This window comes from Panulirus ornatus, chromosome 9 (genome assembly GCF_036320965.1).
Source record: "Panulirus ornatus isolate Po-2019 chromosome 9, ASM3632096v1, whole genome shotgun sequence".
In the NCBI taxonomy this organism is placed as follows: domain Eukaryota; kingdom Metazoa; phylum Arthropoda; class Malacostraca; order Decapoda; family Palinuridae; genus Panulirus; species Panulirus ornatus.
Window position 1 is genome coordinate 26,735,292 of NC_092232.1, and position 21,236 is coordinate 26,756,527.

Consider the following 21,236-nt stretch of genomic DNA (forward strand, 5'->3'; position numbering starts at 1 on the left):
CCTCTGAGCTGAGGTGCTGTGAGGCTGCCAGTGTTAGACCAAGAGAGGAGGGAGACTGAGGCCTGGAGAGGGAGGCTGGTGGGTGCTGGTGAGCCACTTCAGCTTGCCCCACGACCAGTAGTGCTTGAGATCAAGCATGTTCGTCCAGGGGTCGAGCCCCGGGCGGCTGAAGGATGTACATGTTTTGTACAGCTGTTTGTAGAGATGTGTCCTATGGCCACCCTATCCTACCACCCATCAGCCTTCAGTCCGGTGGGTTAACGCGGATTTCCCTGTTTCTGGTGTTATTTTTAAGGCTTCATATTGATGAATGTGCTTTGACACAGTGTCACTGCTTAAAGTGACTCGGTGGTAGACTAACTGAAAGTCACTGCTTAAAGTGCCTCAGTGGTAGACTAACTGAAAGTCACTGCTTAAAGTGCCTCAGTGGTAGACTAACTGAAAGTCACTGCTTAAAGTGCCTCAGCGGTGGACTGACTGGAGGTCACCACTTAAAATGCCTCAGTGGTAGACTAACTGAAAGTCACTGCTTAAAGTGCCTCAGTGGTAGACTAACTGAAAGTCACTGCTTAAAGTGCCTCAGTGGTGAAGTAACTAGAGGTTATATAACAAGGGTGACTGGAGGCAAGGCTGGAGCGTACTGTGGGCATCGCCATCTGTTTCCAGACTTCCATGTTAATGGCTAACTGTACTTCCATGTAAGACACCGGGTAATTAAGATGCACAGTGGGAGGAGAGCAGGAGGGGGTGGTAATGTCCTGTATGGGGGGGAGGAGGGTGCTAATGTTTTGTATGGGGGGGGGGAGAGAGGATGAACGGTAGGAGGATCTTAAAAGCTGATATATATATATATATATATATATATATATATATATATATATATATATATATATATATATATATATATATATATATATATAAACATTTATAGCCAGATATCCTGAGGATTTTTGTTAACACTTGAGGATTTACTGTACCAAATGACGAGGCTTCTCCAAATTGCCCTCAGTCGCCCCGTGAGAACTTGGTCTATAACCATTAATGTATCTTGATCTATTAAGTGGAAAACAGATGATTCTTGACTGTGTATCATAAACAAGGAATGCTGTCTTCTATTTACGAACACACATTTTTTTCCCTGTTTCATAAAGTTTTCAATGTTAATTCTTTGACATATTTTCCTTAGTAGATTTTTTTTTATATGGTTTTCTTTATAATTCAAAACTTGTATCAAAAACTTTAACCGAGTTGATAATGAAAAAAAGTTTGAATCCTTTCCCTCTGTCGAACTTTGGGCTGGAGTTTCTTTAAGAGTAAAGTTTTCGGCGTCTTTAAAATGATACTTTTTTAATTTTCATCTTTTTTTTTATCAATGTAATGTTGTCCTTCTGCATGAATTAGTTTTCCGTGCGTATATCAAGAGATACTTGTTGATTCACCATTGAAAGAAACCAACGTAGTTTGAGATGATTGCTTCATTGGAGCTTCGAACCCACGTCTTGTGATGTGGACGTCGACGGATGGACTCGTCACAGATGGAGTCTGTCACATATATACACACAGTCACATGACGCGCCTCTGCTTGTTGTAGAGATTGAGAGAAGGCTCAGGGAAACATGGGTAACACACAACGATGTGTTGGGTAAGCAGAGAGATGTTGTAGCTCAGGGTCAGCTGCTGTAACTGATGCGGGGTTAGGTAAGAAGGTGAGGTAAGGTAAGAAGTGAGGTGAGGTAACCTGAGCGCCCCTGATGCTGGGGCTGAAAACCTGGTGCAGAAGGAGGGAGAGAGAGAGAGACAGGTGATCCGAGGCGCTGACGCCGGAGAGTTGAGTACGAATCGTTGCATGGCGCCAGTGCAGGAGATACTTGTAGTTAAGACAGGAGTTATGTGGATGCCGGGTCTTGTGGGGCTTCTGCAGAAGGGAGTTTTCACCGTGATGCTGAGGTTCTGGCCGTATGTGTTGTGGTGCAGGAGACTTGGCCGAAGATCCCTTAGTTGAGGCTGCTGCATACAGGCGTTGGCGAAGTCCAGCCGGGTTCTGTCGTTGAGGCAGGAGACAGAGTAACTTTGGAGTGCTGCCGAAGGATGCCCCGAGAGATGAGGCACCACAGAGCCCCTGCCAGAGGGTGATGGGCCAGGGTCGCATGGCCGAGACCGTGTCCAGGCTTAAGGGGGCGCGTTTGTGGTGTAAGTCAAGAGGACTGCTTCACTGACGCAGGTGGATGGCGCACGCCTATTTATTTGCAGGTCAGGTAGCCCACGCCAGTGAGCATTAATGGTGTTGGCATGGCAGGCAGGTCATTACTGTGGGCCCCAGGAGGATAAAAGATCGGTGTTGATTGGTGGCAGGCTGGATGCGATGGAACTCCCGGCGTGAAGGTCAAAACTGTGTACCTGCTCAGGTGCCTTCCTATGACCTGAGGTGTAACCTTGGGTCACACCTGAGGTCATAATAGGTCGCATGTCAGGGCACTCAAATTCCTGTCTAGATCGATGGGAATTACGGGGATGAACGTCAGGTTGCTGTCAATGGCATTATGCAGGAAATGGCTCAACAAAACCACCACGCCAGCATGGAACAGATCACCCCATTAGAGGATCGAACCCACGTCTGGTGATGTGAAAGTCGACGGTCGGGGATATTGAGTGTGCAGGGGAGATCAGTGGAACATTTAATATATGTCTTAACTCTACCCTCTGCCTTAGGATGCTGGTTCAGACGTCTCTCTGGGGGTAACCTACTCGGTGGAAATAGTATTACTTTCTCCGTTGTTGTTGTTGTTGTTGTTGTTGTTGTTGTTGTTGTTGTTGTTGTTCTTAAATTGGGGGAAATATCACAAGACTCGTTTGTTTACTTTTGGGTAGAGTGTAGGTAAGAGGACCGTGGATGAGTCATTGTGATACTGGGAAGGTCTGGTGTTCTTACATCTGTGTGGAGAGTAGGAGGACATGGTTCTTGTGGCTATGGAGGGAATAGAGACGTCGCTGCAAGGTTCCCTTCACCTTGGTCGGGACGCAGACTGAGGCCCGGCCGGCTCCCCCAAGATTCGACCCACAATGTGGAGAGACCAAACCAAGACCTTCTTTTCACCCGTTCGTCGATACCTCAGAGACAGGAACCCAATACCTGTATTTTACCTCCTTCCTCTCTCTCTCTCCCTCTCTCTCCCCCTCCCTCCCTCCTGCCTTCCCTTGGTCCCCACCACTCACTCCCTCGCCGCCCGTTCCTCCCCGCCTCTCACTGCTCTCACTCTCCCTACAAGCGGCAGCGCCAGGGATGGCTTCTTGCGAAGTCTGATCCCGCGGAGTCCCTTATGAGAGGTACGTTGGCTTTTGCCATCCTCATCCCTCAGGCTCACGTCTAGGGGGATCCTGATGTATTGTTGATGCCCCAACGGCCTCTTCCCCTCCCCCTTGTCTCTCACCTTCCCTCCCCTGCCGACAAGGGGTTCAGAGAGACATCAACCTACCCATGAGCTTGCCTTTAACCACCACCCCACCTGCTCTTACCCCATGACATCCAAGTCCATTTATGCCAACCCTCTGCTGATCTGTCTGTCCTTACCACCTCTCCACCTCTCACTCTCTCTTCTTCTCCTTTACTCCCCTCTCCTCCTTCACCCCTAACTCTCCCCCCTCCGTCCTTCACCCCCACTCCTGTAAGGCCCTCTCTCTCTCTCTCTACCCCTCTCTTTGTACCCGTGTCAGACCTCTTCTTTGTGCGTTAATCATTCATGGCGGCAACCTTGTGTGCTCTTGCCTCCCCCTCTCCCGCCCTTGGAGATGGTCGTGCTCTCCCTGTGGTGGCTGGCCGGGATGGGTCGTGCACTCAAGACACGGTGGGGGCGGTGATGGTGGTGCTGAGGTCGTCCTCGGAAAAGTACGGATGGTCGTACTCGTACTGTGTGGATTTCTCTCATCATGAGTCTCTCTCTCTCTCTCTCTCTCTCTCTCTCTCTCTCTCTCTCTCTCTCTCTCTCTCTGCCAGCAACACAAAGACACACCTGACGTGCGGTGAGCCCCAACCCCGCCACTTTGGCAAAATCTCGTCGTGGGTAGGTAAGCAATTAAGTAGGTAGGCAGGTAGATGGGTAGGTAGGTAGTGAGGCTGGTGTTTAGGTAGATAGGTAGGTAGGTACTCTCTCCTCCTCCTCCTCCTCCTCCTCTGCTGCCACATCTTTCTGTTGTTTATGTTTTGCCCCGTTTTTGTGACCTCCTACTGCCAGTTCCTCAGCCCCCCTCCCTTCCATGCATGGTTGCCCGCCTCACCCCCACATTCTTCCTTTACTTTAGGGTCTTGTGCCTCTTTTATTTATTTATTTTTTTTTTTGGGGGGGGGGGCTACGGGGCATTCCATTCTCGTTTGTGACAGAGGTTTACGGTTTTCTTGGTGACGAGGGTTTACAGTCTTGATGGTGACGAGGGTTTACAGTTTTGTTGACACGAGAATTGACAATTTTGATGGTGACGGTGGTTGACCGCTTTGTTGGTGACAGGGTTCCCAGTGTTGATGGTGACGGAGTTCCCAGTGTTGATGGTGACGGAGTTCCCAGTGTTGATGGTGACGGGTGTTTTACAGACTTCTTGGTGATGGAGGTTTCCAGTCCTGATGGTGACGGGGGTTTACAGCCTTGATGGTGACGGGGGATCCCAGTTATGATGGCAGTGGAAGTTTGATTTCTGGGTTATGGAAGAAGTTTCCCTTATCAGAAGAGTTTCTGGTCTGGGGAGGAAATTTCAGTGCTTAGTTTACCCACAAGTTTCCACCCGCAAGGGTAAGTTTCCTCTGGTTAACTTAGCAGCTCTCCACGTGAAATAGGAGTTGGGTCCTGGGTCAGCCCCGCGTCTCTAGGACCTGCTGGGTGGAGGAGGAGTGCTGAGAGAGAGAGAGAGAGAGAGAGAGAGAGAGAGAGAGAGAGAGAGAGAGAGAGAGAGAGAGAGAGAGAGAGAGAGAGAGAGAGAGAGAGAGAGAGAGACTCGCTCACAGGGAACGGAAGGCCGAAAACTGAACGAGGTCGATGTACTATAAGCAGTGTGAGGCCGGGACCCCTCACTGAACCCCCGGCAGTGAAGGTCACGGTCTGTAGTAAGCGGAGGATGACCCTGGCTCTCCACAGCTGCAAGGTCAAGGACTCCCTGTCTCTCTCTCTCTCTCTCCTCCTCCCGTCGCAGCCGGAGGGTCACATCCCCCCCCCCCTCCTCCCCCCAAGGGCCGCGTCTAACCTCTGCGTCAGGAGGGGGGGGGGGGGGGCATCCATCAACGAGAGACGCCCTGGGGAGAACCGAGGCAGCGTTGTGTACGAATGGTCATGTTGGAGTATTTCGTAGACGTTTCCAGGACGTTGTAGGCACGCCTGACCCACGGACACCCCTCAGTTTGAGCAGGTCGGGGTAGGTATTTGCCCTGTATGAACGATCATAGACTCTCAGAATTACCAGTTATGAGATGAAACAACTTTCGTGACCCCCCTTTTGAGTCCCTTAAAAGCATTTCATGACTCCTTTATCCTTAAGCAGGTTTACAGCATTTCGTGACCTCGTAGTTCCATAGCTCATAATAAGCATTTCGTGAACCCTTAATCTTGTAGGTCAGAATCATTTCGTGACCTCTTAGTTTATTAGGGTAGAGGCATCAGGAACAGGTGGGTCAGAATACTGCTTCCCGCTGCCCGGAGATAAATGACCTGTGTCAGGTAACTCACTGCTTCCTTCGTAAGCTCCCTCACCCACACACACATGTCTTCCAAACGAAAGATAGAAATGGCGAGAAGACTGATAGGGATCTATTGATTTTCCGGGTGTCATATATCCTGGTTAAGTTACAACGAACATCAGCCGTGTGGATGGCGCCGTTACACATCGTGTGTGTGTTGTTGTCCCGAGGCAGATGTAAATTGATTTCCTTTGTGTAGAGTAATGAGAGGCAGACTGCTTTCTTATACACAGTCCTCAGGCCCCAGTGTCTGGGTGTGAACCTAGACGATGAGAGATTTTTTTCCTCCAGATTTTTCAGTGTAAATATTCCCACTCGCAAACTATCGCAGCTGGGGAAACTAAATTGTATTTTGTGAGGAAGTTCCACGAACTCCCTCCAGGGGTCGGTGTGGAACAGTGTTTGTGTGTGAGCATTTCCCTGACACACACACACACACACACACATCTCTGGCTCTTCGCTCCACGCACTTCCCAGTTGTCATTGACCTGGCTGATCCAATATTCACCCCACAACCCCTCTGATACCCCGGGCTCTCCGGGGGATGGGGGACACAAAGATTTCTTTACTAAACTAGTAGATGGAAGGTATCAGCAGGCAGGTATAATCCTCACAGGCTTAGGGCACCAGAGTTACTCCGGTGCCTCTGCCGGGAGTGTTATCCATTTGAAAGGTGTTGTTGTCGGAGAGAAAGATGTGGATCACTGCACGACGACAACCCCTCCCTGTGATGAAAATGATTTGTGAAGCTTAACTCACTCGTGTTGCTTCTGTGTATACTGGATGATGTCTCCCTGATCAGACGACCTGCTGCTGCAACATGATGTCTTATTGAAACATGTCTCCTGCGCTGAACAGATAGATAGCCTCGTATGACACCTACACTGAGCAGATAGATAGCCTCGTATGACACCTACACTGAGCAGATAGATAACCTCGTATGACACCTACACTGAGCAGATAGATAGCCTCGTATGACACCTACACTGAGCAGATAGATAGCCTCGTATGACACCTACACTGAGCAGATAGATAGCCTCGTATGACACCTACACTGAGCAGATAGATAGCCTCGTATGACACCTACACTGAGCAGATAGATAGCCTCGTATGACACCTACACTGAGCAGATAGATAGCCTCGTATGACACCTACACTGAGCAGATAGATAGCCTCGTATGACACCTACACTGAGCAGATAGATAGCCTCGTATGACACCTACACTGAGCAGATAGATGACCTCGTATGACACCTACACAGAACAGACTGGTATCCTCGTATGATTGAGAATGATATCAGTAAATCGTTGAGATTTCTGTAAAGAATGAAATCAACTTGCATTCATGAAATCAACTTGCATTTCTGCTCAAACTTTCCTTTTCTCTTCTCTTTTTTACTTGACCTTCAGAGAGAGAGAGAAAGAGAGAGGACTCTCCAGAATTCAGGAATATATGCCATGAGTCTGGTGGCCAGCGGGATCATACATAAAAAGGGATTCTTCAATTTACGACTGCGACCTCGCATTGAAATGCTGATTTTGGGGATCAGAAGTGTGTGGGTCGGATTCCAGTGCTGACATTCACCACGCATTTTAGATATATTGCCTCGTGTAAGAGATCGAGCTGACAGATTAACCATGATCTGCTCTCCGTCCGGGAACATCTCCAGCCACCAACGGAAACAAGCATCGACCCTCCCTCCTACAGTAGCTCCACGGGACCCAACATAAACTCTTCCTCCTACCATAGCTCCACGGGACCCAGCATTGACTCTTCCTCCTGCAGTAGCTCCACGGGACCCAGCATCGACTCTTCCTCCTACAGTAGCTCCACGGGACCCAGCATCGGCTCTTCCTCCTACAGTAGCTCCACGGGACCCAACATCGACTATCCCTCCTACAGTAGCTCCACGGGACCCAGCATCGACTCTTCCTCCTACAGTAGCTCCACGGGACCCAGCATCGACTCTTCCGCCTACAGCAGCTCCACAAGACGCAACATCGACCATGCCTCCTACAGTAACTCCACGGGACCCAGCATCGACTCTTCCTCCTACGGTAGCACCACGGGACCCAACATCGACTCTCCCTCCTACAGTAGCACCACGGGACCCAGCATCGACTCTTCCTCCTACAGTAGCTCCACGGGACCCAACATCGACTCTTCCTCCTACAGGAGCACCACGGAACCCAACATCGACTCTCCCTCCTACAGTAGCTTCACGGGACCCAACGTCGACTCTTCTTCCTACAGTTGCATAATTATTGGGCACAGCATCAGTTTTCCCTCCTACAGCAGCTCCACGGGACCCAGCATCGACTCTCCCTCCTACATTAGCTTTACGGGACCGAGCATAGGTTCTCCCTCCTGCAGTAGCTCCACGGGATCAACGAGACCCAGCATCGCCTTTCCTTGCTACAGCAGCTTATGGGACCCAGCATTACCCCACCATAATAGTGCCAGTTGGGGAAAGGCACACAGGCCTTCACTAACGGGAAGGGGGGGGGGGGTTCGAGCAGACGCGTGGGACTGAAAATCCAATACTCAACTTCCCGTCACAGGCTGAGTATGGAGACATCGATCTCTGAACGAGTAAGAAAGTTCTTCCAGAAACATCATCTTTTGGTGAGGACAGATAACGTGAACTTCGGCAGGGTCTTGGAGCAGGTGTTTCCCTGAGTCCTAGTGTGTGTGTGTGTGTGTGTGTGTGTGTGTGTGTGTGTGTGACACAGCCACACTGGACGACATCCACAGCTCGCTGCGTCATACCAATGCTTGCTGCTGCTGCTGCCGTTGGTGCCACAGGGCGGCTGGCGCTGCTAAGGTCTTCTTTCATAATTCCCGACGACGCTTAATAGATGTCTTCCGTCTCCACGTTGATCATCTTCAAGGAAGTGCGTTTTTCCCGACACCCTTCAACCCTTGTAGCACGACGATATGTATGACTCTTGAGCGCGAGGGCATGGCCTTTGACCTAATGCTTAGAAAGGGTCAGGTCAAAGGTTACGCCTTCATATTCAAGGGGTCTTCTCTCCCTCGTCCCTCAGGATATCGATAGAGGGAAGTCTGACAGTCATCCACGAGTAATTACGAGGTACAACAGAACGTCTGCTTCCCAGACCTTGCCAGCCTCGTCCATCACGTCATCTGTGCAAATCACTTGAGCTGCAACCTCTGCCTTGAGGACGTCGGGACAAGACCCACCTGACGCAGACCATCACTCATCTCCACCATCATCAACGTCGTGAGCCACGCTGCCGTCAGGCCCTACTACAGTGATGCCCGGGACGTGCCCACGTAATGAGGATCATGCCAGCGGTGGCGGGAGATGCCAGACTGGCTCGACTGACGCGTGGCCGGAGTCATTGAGTCAGTCAGTGAAGCTCTGATTGTGTGACGATTGAGGAGGTGTTATTAGACCTGCAGGAGGGAGATGGAGAACGAGGGGGGGTCGTGGGGCGAGACTGGACCATCGGGAGCACCAACTTGACCCCTCCAAGCTGGAGAACATCATCTCCACAGACGTTCATCCCTCGCCACACACACACACACACACACGCACACACACACACACACACACACACACACACACACACACACACACACACACACACACACACACTAGGAACGTACACACAGCAAGCCGACCAAAATGGAGACCAACTCTCTGAACTCCTGATCACAAGTTTTACACATTACTTCGGCAGAATCCTGCGGTAAAGTCGTAAACAGTTGAAAGTGACCGGTAAAATTTAGCTTGATAGCAAGCGGTAGTTATAAAGTGGAAAGTGTTCACGTTGATCAAAAGTATTAGTGCAACGGCTGAGCACCGCGGAGGATGTGGGTCAGGTGGGTGTGTTGTGAGAGGAGGTGAGTCTGGGTAAGGCTTGGTGAACACCAGCTGTAAGGAGCGGCCATCCCTCGCCCTCCTTACAGTAATAGCTATAGAGACAGTAGCGGTGTAGGGACGAGATGAAGAAAGACAAGGATGAAGGTGTGGGGACAGAGAGATAGAGACACATAACGAGAGAGAGGTGAGGTGGGAAGAGAGAGAGAGAGAGAGAGAGAGAGAGAGAGAGAGAGAGAGAGAGAGAGAGAGAGAGAGAGAGAGAGAGAGACGTAACACAGTCTTCACGGACCATATACCACTAACTAGATCCTCCAAGTTGCCTCACACACTTTTTCGTCTGTCTTGAACCACTGACTCACCGCCACCCGCCCCCTCCCTGACAGGTAGGTCTGGTGATGCTGGACCAGTGTTGTAGGTCCGGTGGTGCTGGACCAGTGTTGTAGGTCCGATGGTGCTGGACCAGTGTTGTAGGTCTGGTGATGTTGGACCAGTGTTGTAGGTTTGGTGGTGCTGGACCAGTGTTGTAGGTCTGGTGGTGCTGGACCAGTGTTGTAGGTCCGGTGGTGCTGGACCAGTGTTGTAGGTCTGGTGATGCTGGACCAGTGTTGTAGGTCTGGTGGTGCTGGACCAGTGTTGTAGGTCTGGTGATGCTGGACCAGTGTTGTAGGTCCGGTGGTGCTGGACCAGTGTTGTAGGTCCGGTGGTGTTGGACCAGTGTTGTAGGTCTGGTGGTGCTGGACCAGTGTTGTAGGTCTGGTGGTGCTGGACCAGTGTTGTAGGTCCGGTGGTGCTGGACCAGTGTTGTAGGTCTGGTGATGCTGGACCAGTGTTGTAGGTCCGGTGGTGCTGGACCAGTGTTGTAGGTCTGGTGATGCTGGACCAGTGTTGTAGGTCCGGTGGTGCTGGACCAGTGTTGTAGGTCTGGTGATGCTGGACCAGTGTTGTAGGTCTGGTGATGTTGGACCAGTGTTGTAGGTCTGGTATATGTATATAATATTATTTCCCCATCGTTTGGTAATTGAGGAAAGGCATTGTCCTTTGATCAGCGCTTCCTGATTGGCGAAGTAAATGTCGGACGTTGAGTTATGGGAGGTTCCAGGAATGGCTGCTCCTGGAGGCGTCGTCTCATCACTAGGGGATGGGGAAGACGAGGCAGTAGTAAACATTACGTGGAGGTGAGCGAACCAGAGGGCAAACATATACATTTCCCTCCCTAGCCACTGGGTCGAGACGAGGCATGTCATGGATGAGTTAATTGCAGGGACAGAGGAATGGGGATGGTGGTGTCTTTCGTATTAGTTTTAAATGTCTGATTTCTGTAATTCTCATTTACCTTATTCTTTCCTTCGAGTCTTCTCATCGGCTTTGCCCTCTCATCTTTTGCCCAGTTCATTTTGAGTCTTCTTGTTCAACATTCCCCCATTATTTTAAAGTTCCTCATTTCAGCCCTTCTCGTCTGTATGTATTTTCACTGTTTCCCCTCATGTGACTTTTTTCATCATTACTTCACCTTCTTCCTCATTTTTCTTATCTGTTTCTTGATTTTGTCCACCTTTTCCTTATTTTCATATAATTCTCTATATTCCCTCATTATCGTTTCCATCTTACCAAATATTCTTCTTGGATCTCATTCACCCTCTCTCTCAACTAGACCTCCTCATGAACCTAGCTAGAGGTTGAGTGTCATGAGGTTGAGGCCTCATAATTTTTGATAGTGGTTAAGGGGCTACCTAAGTCCGGACAGTGGTTAAATTTCATGAGACTGAAGCCTCATAAGTTTATCTCATTGTCAGGGTTCATGAGGATGAGACCTCATAAGCCTTATTGATGGTTAAAGGTCATGAGGCTGGAGTCTTATAAGTCCGGCCACCGACCAATTCCCTGGTTCCCCCGACCATTTCATATGCCCTGGTTCAACCTGCTAACAGCACTTTGTCCCTCCCCCAGCCACATATACCACATCGCTCCAATCTGCTTTATCCCATGGACGCTTCTCACCCTCCTGAAGGTCTAGGCCCTAGCGCCTCAGATCGTATTTCAGTCCGTCCTTACATATGACCGCCTTCCCCTCCATCTTCCTCCCTCCACTTCTGCCGTACAGACCCTTTTGGTCAGTCTTTCTTCACTCATCCTCTCCACATGTCCAAACTATTTTCAGGACAGCATGGTCGGATCTCTCTTACGCTGTCCTTCCTCGCACGATCACCCAGCCTCACTGCATATTGTCAACAGGAATTTCACATCCAAAGCGTCAACCTTCTTCCGTTCTCTGCCCAAGACTCGCATCCATGCAAAACTGTTGGGATTACTATGCGTTCAGACCGATCTACCTTGGCCTCCACACACTCCTCCACCCTGGACCCAGGATCGAATCCCCATCTCCCTCCTTATATGACGTAGTGCATCAATTCCTTTGGTTCCAGTCTGCTGCCCTGTCGGACCCCAGGTATACCTGAAGCATTCCACTTACTCCATCAGGTTCTCCTTACTTAAGCTCACAACTCGTACCATTCTTTCTTGCTCGCCGCCTCTCAGCTGCTACACCTCATTACCTCACATTTATTCACATTAACTCTCAGCTTCCTCAGGTTATGTATCGTCTGGCCGCTCCTGAAGGGCGGGTGCGTGGCAAGCGGTTCCCCGGGCAGGGCGTGTGGAGTGCGTTGGGGCAGCCAAGACGGAAGTGGAACAGTTATTGTCTTGGTTGCTCGTAAAGTTGCTTGTGTTCAGTAGAGGTTGTAAGGCGACCAACCACGTAGTCTTGTGGTTCAAAGAGAGAGAGAGAGAGAGAGAGAGAGAGAGAGAGAGAGAGAGAGAGGAATGATATATCAGTTATTATGTTAATTCTTTCCTGGTTATTCTTCCGCCACGGTCGTTACCCAGTCACTAAGGCCAATGGCCTGTGAGGAGGTTACCTGCTGCTGGAGGGCAGTAATAGTGCCCTAGATCACTTCGTTTCTGTAGATGGAGACACCATGGTAAAGGAGGAGGGAAAGAGGCCCCCCTTCCCCTCACCCTAGCTGGATTTGCCCCAGTTACAAAGGCATACTGGAACTTGGCACCCAGCTGGGGGGGGGGGGGGGGGGGGAGAACGTGAAAACGAAATAGCTTAGCTTGATTTCCGTCCTGTAGGAGCAGCAGCGGGGGAAATGACTTTGCGAGTTAACCATCTACTCCGTGGTGCAGCAGCAGCAGCAGCAGCAGCACGGGGAATGGAATCAGAGCATGGGTGACAGCTGTCCCTTTGTAGGAGCAGCAGCAGAGGGGAAATAGAATCAGAGCCTTTTGCTGCCTTACATCATGTCAGCAGCAGCAGACGGGGAAGTGGAGTCACAGCAGTGATTGGTTCTCCTCACGTCTGCAGCAGAGGGAGAAATGGAATTACAATCGGTTATTGGCTCTCCTCATGTCAGCAACTGCGGAGGAAATGGGACCACAGCAGTGATGGGCTCCCCCCCACGTCAGCAGTAGAGGGGAGAAATGAAATGACGCCGGTTACCGGCTCTTCTCAGTGGGGGAAATTCAGTGGCAGCGGTGATTGGCTCTCCTTTTGTCAGCAGCAGCTGAGAAAATGGAATCACAACAGTGGTTGGCCCTCCTCGTGTCAACAGCAGGGGAGAAATGGAACCACAGCTATGATTGGCTACCCTCGTATCAGCAACACCGGGGAAGATGTAATCGCAATTGTGATTGGCCCTGCTGTTGTTACGTATGTATCAGCAGTAGGACAACTGGAATCACACCATTGTTCCGTTTTCTCCTCTCTGGAAATGGAAAAGAAAAAACGAGCACCAGAAGAATTGGTGGGAGGGACCGAGGGACGCACGTCAGAGGAGCCTTCTGGAAAAGGGTTGCAGTTGGCAGCGGCGTGCTGCAGGGCTGTTTCCTAGGACCGTTGCTCTTCTTGATCTTTGTAAATATTTCGCGCTCGAAGGACTGGATTTATACCCGAACATGAGGAAGATTCCGAGGTCATGAGGGAAGTAGAAAAATGATGAGGATTGTGTCACCTTACAAAGGGGTGAATAATTCAGCCTTCAGAGTTGGTCTGATGCATGAAATGTACCAAGAGTAAGGTAACGAGGATGAGACACGGTGAAAGGAAGCCTTGTTACGTAATGTTATGTAACAGGTAATAAGCTGCGGGACTCTGTACGTGGGAGAACGCTGAAACCGTATCTAGCCAGTCGCTGGAGCTACACCCGAGGAGAATACGAGGGAATAGCAGAATGATATTCATGTCTAAAGATGAGGAAATATTCAGCGGATGTTGATATTGGCCAGACCAACACTAGGGTACGTCACATGTTCGGTCAGCGCACTTAAAGAGGCGTAGGGGAGGTCCAGAGAAGGGCATCAAAGACGTGGAAGAGAGAGAAGACTAAGGGGAGACTTGATCAACACCTTTAAGGTGTTCAACCAGGCTAGTGATGTCAGCAGTGAACAGGTCCTCGGAAGATACAAGGACATAACCACCAGTGTTCATAACCATGAGAGTAGGCCAGACACTTGTACGTATATAGCACAGGACTGGCGGATGTGTGGTATAACCTGAGTCACGAGGTTATTATGCATGTGGCCGGCGTAGTGATGTTTGAAAAGGTTAGTTTGAGAGTAGGATAAGCTGATGGGGATTAAGTTTGCCACGAGATTGGGACACTCTCTCTCTCTTTCTCTCTCTCTCTCTCTCTCTCTCTCTCTCTCTCTCTCTCTCTCTCTCTCTCTCTCTCTCTATATATATATATATATATATATATATATATATATATCATAGAACATACATATGCACTTTGTTCGTGTGTGTATATATATATATATATATATATATATATATATATATATATATATATATATAGTCTTGTTTCTGTTTTTCTTTCCTTGTCGAGCGAGAGAGTATTTCTTAGCTGGCAGTTGCAAGGGGAGGGTAATGTATATACTGTCTCTTAGGTATGTCTCCTGTGTGTATGCCTGCAGAATTGAATACATTTGCTTGGCGCAGCTTTATCTGTGCTTTTGTGGTAGAAAAATTGATGTTTGGGGATGTTGTGTTGACAACATGAGCGTCTAAATTGTTTATGTGTTGTTATCTGTATTCCTGTTATTTTGCGCTAAAACCACATCAAAAGTATAGTTATTTGAAAGTATATCAGCAGAGTTTTATTAAGATTTTATTGCAAAAGTAATACATTTTATTATTTTTATTTTTATTTTATTTTTTTTTTTTTGCTTGTCCTTCAGTAGGTCTGTAGTGTACCAGCTGTGCTACAGTAAACACAATGTTCAGTCACTTCCCGTTTTCGTTAGCCCACTCGCACGGTAGGTCTCCTCATTCTATTTTCCATTGTTTGTTTACGTTGGGATTCGAACCGTTGCTTCAGCGTCGCCACTTGCGGTGTGTTTGCACTACTCGTAGGATACAGTCTGCTTCTTGAGAAATATTAATGTACCTCTCCTTCCCACACCAGTTTCCTGGCTACAGTGATACAGTAATGTTGTTGATACAGCGATACAGGAGTAATATGGATGTGGTAATTGCATTTAGGCTAACGACTGGCAACTCGGCGTTCGTCGCTCCCTAAATACAGTGTAGCCTTCTGTAAAACGCCCCACGTACCTACCTTACCTTTGAACCCATCATCAGCTGTTCTCGTAAGTATTATCAGCTGTTCCCACAAACCTCACTTGGTTGTTTAGATATAACCTATCATCAGCAGTTGCCATAGAACTTATGATCAGCTGTTCTCGTAGGGTGTGAGAGAGGTATCACCAACTGTTCTCGAAGGGTGTGAGAGAGGTATCACCAGCTGTTCTCGTAGGGTGTGAGAGAGGTATCACCAGCTGTTGTCGTAGGGTGTGAGAGAGTTATCACCAGCTGTTGTCGTAGGGTGTGAGAGAGTTATCACCAGCTGTTGTCGTAGGGTGTGAGAGAGGTATTACCAGCTGTTGTCGTAGGGTGTGAGAGAGGTATCACCAGCTGTTGTCGTAGGGTGTGAGAGAGTTATCACCAGCTGTTGTCGTAGGGTGTGAGAGAGGTATTACCAGCTGTTGTCGTAGGGTGTGAGAGAGTTATCACCAGCTGTTGTCGTAGGGTGTGAGAGAGGTATTACCAGCTGTTGTCGTAGGGTGTGAGAGAGGTATCACCAGCTGTTGTCGTAGGGTGTGAGAGAGTTATCACCAGCTGTTGTCGTAGGGTGTGAGAGAGGTATTACCAGCTGTTGTCGTAGGGTGTGAGAGAGGTATCACCAGCTGTTGTCGTAGGGTGTGAGAGAGTTATCACCAGCTGTTGTCGTAGGGTGTGAGAGAGGTATCACCAGCTGTTGTCGTAGGGTGTGAGAGAGGTATCACCAGCTGTTGTCGTAGGGTGTGAGAGAGGTATCACCAGCTGTTGTCGTAGGGTGTGAGAGAGGTATCACCAGCTGTTGTCGTAGGGTGTGAGAGAGGTATCACCAGCTGTTGTCGTAGGGTGTGAGAGAGGTATCACCAGCTGTTGTCGTAGGGTGTGAGAGAGGTGCTGGGGGGGGGGGGGGGCACTGCCTGGAGTGCGAGAGCCAAGAAAACGATTTCTCAGGTGCGAGAGTTGAGGGAGGAATGATTAAGGATACAGGAGTTAAGGACATCATGATAATTAAGGTGTGCAAGAGTTAAAAGAGTTATGATAGTTAAGGATCAAGGGAGTGTTGATTAAGGGAGCAAGGGTTAGGGAGTAATAATTAAGGGTGCAATAGTTTAGGGAGTGCAGGTCTAAAGGAGTAATTATTAAGGGTTTATGAGTTAATGGAGAGATAATTAAGGTTTTAATGATTTATTATTAAAAGTGCGGAAGTTAAGGGAGTAATGAGAGTGCAAGGGTTAATGGAGTGATAATCAAGGGTGCTACACTTAAGGGAGTGATCATTAAGGGTCATGAGTTAAGGGAGTGATCATTAAGGGTCATGAGTTAAGGGAGTGATCATTAAGGGTCATGAGTTAAGGGAGTGATCATTAAGGGTGTAAGAGTTAAGGGAAAAATTTGGGGGTTGTGCGAGGGAATAGGGTGCGATGGATGGGGTCTAGCAGCTGAGGGGTGCGAAAGTTAAGAGTGTGAGGTGATGGTATAGTTGTGAGTGTGAGGTGGTGGTATAGTTGTGAGTGTGAGGTGGTGGTATAGTTGTGAGTGTGAGGTGGTGGTATAGTTGTGAGTGTGAGGTGGTTGTGAGTGTGAGGTGGTGGTATAGTTGTGAGTGTGAGGTGGTGGTATAGTTGTGAGTGTGAGGTGGTTGTGAGTGTGAGGTGGTGGTATAGTTGTGAGTGTGAGGTGGTGGTATAGTTGTGAGTGTGAGAGGTACGAGAATGATGACTGGATGATGATGGTGATGATTATGATAATTAGTATGGTAATTATGTTGGTGATGGTGACGATGATGATTGTAATGGTGATGATGATGATAATTATGGTGATGATGACGAGCGCCCGTGCTGGAGACACTGCCAGCCATCGTCTTTAAGGAGCGTGAGTGAGTGAGGGAGGTGGAGGCTGGGGCGGGGCGGGGCGGGGCGGCCCTCTCCCCTGATTGGAAATGTTCGTCGTCGTCTTCTTTCGTGAGGCATCTTCCTCATCCCCCCCCCCCTCATCCATCTTCCTCACCCCATCTCATTAATATTCTTCACCCCCTCATCCATCTTCCTCACTCCCCTCATCCATATTCCTCACCCCCTCGTCCCATATTCCTCACCCCCCTCATCCATCTTCCTCACCCCCTCATCCATCTTCCATACCCATTCATCCATCTTCCTCACCCCCTCATCCATCATCCCCACTCCCTGATCCATCTTCCTCACCCCCTCATCCATCTTCCTCACTCCCCTCATCCATATTCCTCATCCCCTCATCCATATTCCTCACCCCCTCATCCATCTTCTTCACCCCTCATCCATCTTCCTCACCCCCTCCCTCATCCATCTTCCTCACCCCCTCATCCATATTCCTCACCCCCTCATCCGTCTTCCTCACCCCCTCATCCGTCTTCCTCATCCATCTTTCTCACCGCTCATCCATATTCCTCACACTCTCATCCATCTTTCTCATCCATCTTCCTCACCCCGTCATCCGTCTTCTTCACCCCCTCATCCATCTTCCTCACCCCCTCATCCATCTTCCTCGCCCCCTCATCCATCTTCCTCACCCCCTCATCCATCTTCCTTACCTCCTCATCCATGTTCCTCACTCCATCATCCATCTTCCTCCCCCCTCATCCGTCACCGGCTGTACCAGCCTCGGTAATTGCCTTGTTCACCAGACGATCGTTATCATCGTCATGGCTGCCGACCTTGCTGGTTCCTCGCTAAGTTGTCATTAAAGAAAAATGGGAGAAGATGGGACGTGGGGGGGGGGGGCTGGGACACTGGGAGGAGAGGTGACGTGGGGGACTGGGACACTGGGAGGAAAGGGGACGTGGGGGACTGGGGCACTGGGAGGAGATGGGACGTGTAGGACTGGCACACTGGGAGGAGAGGGGACGTTTGGGACTGGCACACTGGGAGGAGAGGGGACGTGTGGGACTGGGACACTGGGAGGAGAGGGGGGACATGGGGGACTGGGACACTGGAAGGAGAGGGGATGTGGGGGACTGGGCCACTGGGAGGAGAGAGGACGTGTGGGACTGGCACACTGGGAGGAGAGCGGGCTCACGTTATTTCCTGTGAGTAGCGTTGTATTATGTCGCGTGTGAGGTTTTTGCAGACGGTGAAAGTTTGCAAGTGACGCGAACTCGGCCTTTTGAGCGGATATTGAGGCGTCCGTGTAGTTCCGGGGGTCTGAAGGGTCTTCTTCTTCAGCCTTTTTTCTCATGGAGCTGCGGGGCCTCCAGCCTCACTCCTCCTGGAAAGTGGATTTTCTTCTTCCCTATTTTGCGCTCCTTCATGGCGTACCTTTTCCACCCGCTTGCTCAGATTTAGCTCTGCCAGACTTTCTGGAACATGGACGTCGCTCCTCACGGCCTCTGCAACTCGACTGGAAGAACACCTTCAGCCTCCTCGAGGAACGGTCTGTCCTCCAGCTGGGACATACCTCCAGTCTCCTCTAAGGTCGAGGGTCTGTCCTCCTTCTGGTAAACACTAGCTTCCCCTGGGGACAGTTCACTGACCCTCTGGAACACTGCTCCGGCCTCCTCCAGGGACCGTCTCTGTCCCTCCAGAGCACGGTTCCAGCCTCCTGTAGGGGCGGTCGGTCCTCCTTTCGGAATACATCTCCATCCTCTTCGAGGGACGGTCTGTTCTCCTTCTGGAACACACTTCCAGTTTCCTCTAGGAGCAACTGCGTAACCCTCTCCTGGAACATTGTTCATCCCTTTTTCTGGAACTCGGATCATCCTCATTCATCCTGTAACGTAACCGTAAATTTCCTCCCGGAACCCAATCTCTGCCCTTATTCTGGAACCTATCTCCACCTACCGGTTGAAATACAACCTCATTCCCGTGGAACAGAATATCCTCCGTCTGGAACACAGCGCCCCCATCCCCCTCGTTTCCTGGAAAACCAGAGCCTCCTCCTGCAAATTTGGAAATGATTTTAAAGGCTTTTGTTTTGCTCTACTTACTGGTTGTGTTTGTGTGTGCCAGTCATTTTCCCAGAAAGGAAAGAAAAATTAAGATATCTGTGAAGAATTTGTCCTCTTAAAGGAAACTTTCGTTGGGTTAAATAAATAGCCAATATGCAGAACATGAAGAGAGAAAAAGAAGGTCAGAAAATTGGAGGCGCACAGGGAAGGAGAAGCAATCATTACAGATGTTATTTTTTCAGGAGTTGTGATCTAACTTGAACCGAAGGTGATGGTGTGTGAAACCACTTGTGTTTATCACTCGCTTGGTTCCTGGAATTGGCGATCCTGGAATTGGCGAAGTGGTCTTGCGGGAGCTGAGCGTGACCCAGCCTGACTCTTGACGGAAGAAGACATTCATGGATACTTCAAGTTAACGATGGTGATTCCTGATTGGATAAGGCTCCAGAGAGAAGGCTCCGGAGAGAAGGTTCTGAAATGTTGAACTTTTTGGCACGGTGGCAAAGCCCTCGAACACGACGGGTCAGCAAAACCATTGGCTATGATAGCCTGGCCTTGGAACTGATCGTTTGAGGGTCAGGTCCAAGGCTGGGCCTTCATATTCAAGGGTGATTCCACCGTACCGAAGGGTCAGGTTCAAGCCTAGGCCTTCGTAGACCAAGGGTCGCACTGTCGAACTCAAGGGTCTCATCTTCGTGCTGAAGAACGTATTAAGGAAGGACTGCTGATAATGGTCATGGAAATGCTAGAAGATGATAACTGTAGATGACAGCCTCGTGAGTTCGGGATGGTCACTTGTGGCTGAATGGACTGTACTGGTCTGTTGATAATGATTATTTGCGACTTGACTCTACTCCTCGATGACGGAGATCAGTGTGAGGTGATGAGCAATGCCGTCATGCTTGCCATAGGTTTGTGAGGTGGAGCGTTGCACCTGTGTGAGCCAGATGTTGTTTTGAGAGACGTCAATCAAGGGTCGAACATGTGGTGCTAACAGTCAGTATGTTTGTGCTGACAGTCAGTATGTTTGTGCTAACAGTCAGTATGTTTGTGCTGACAGTCAGTATGTTTGTGCTGACAGTCAGTATGTTTGTGCTGACAGTCAGTATGTTTGTGCTGACAGTCAGTATGTTTGTGTTATAATCTGGTAAACACTTCTTGTGTCGGGCTGTCGCTCGAGAAAGATCAAATTACGGGCCCCGTGTGTACCTGTGTTATCCCCGCGTGCGCACATGTCCTCCCCTCGTGGACACGTGTCCCAGTGACCTTCCCACGTCTACACGTGTCCTCCCCTGGTGTGCACGTGTCCCAGTGACCTTCCCACGTGTACACGTGTCCTCCCTTGGTGTGCACGTGTCCCTATGTCCTTCCCACGTGTGAACGCGTTCTCGCGTTTGCCCACTTTCTTCTCACGTGTGCCCGTATCCCCCGCACGTGTCTCATCGTCCTCCCCTGCACGTATTACGTGTCTTCCCCACGTGTCACTGTGATCCTCCGACGGGGTCGCATGACCCGTGGTGTCTGTGTCCTCGCATACCCTGATTCCGTAACACTGTACACCAAGGTTGCCCTGTAAGTGAACATGTTCTGACCAGAGGGAGTCTGGGTGTTAGGTACTGGGTTAGGTTCCCCTGTGGAGGTTCTCAGTGTCGGAGGTGGTGGCTGTGATGATCCTGGACCAGCCCGGCTGACTAGAGAGTTCTTGTTGGCCAGTCACGGTTCGATCCCCCGAAGTTTGGGTTGTTGGTTTGTGTTCTTAAAAGATTCTGATATATATATATATATATATATATATATATATATATATATATATATATATATATATATATATATATATATATATATGTTTACCAAATGGCGTCCTAGCTTCGTCTCTTCGATGTATATCAACTGACTGTTATATTTCTCTCTTGTGTCTCCCCTGATGATGTGATTATTACACGAAAGTGCACTTGGGAACTTTTCGTGTTTCATTTTCCCCGTGGACTCATAGGAATATCTTGATCACACGCAAAATTGTGATCCTTTCCAATATATATATATATATATATATATATATATATATATATATATATATATATATATATAGTTCACTTCGCATGTGTTTAATGATATACATGATAAAGTGAACCAG

General features: G+C 49.3%; 1 protein-coding gene across 7 annotated transcripts in view; it reads left to right on the forward strand.

Annotated features, from left to right (window-relative positions):
* The window catches only part of LOC139750292 (uncharacterized), a 737,008-nt gene that overhangs the window by 578,249 nt on the left and 137,523 nt on the right, over positions 1 to 21,236 (forward strand). The window lies entirely within an intron of this gene.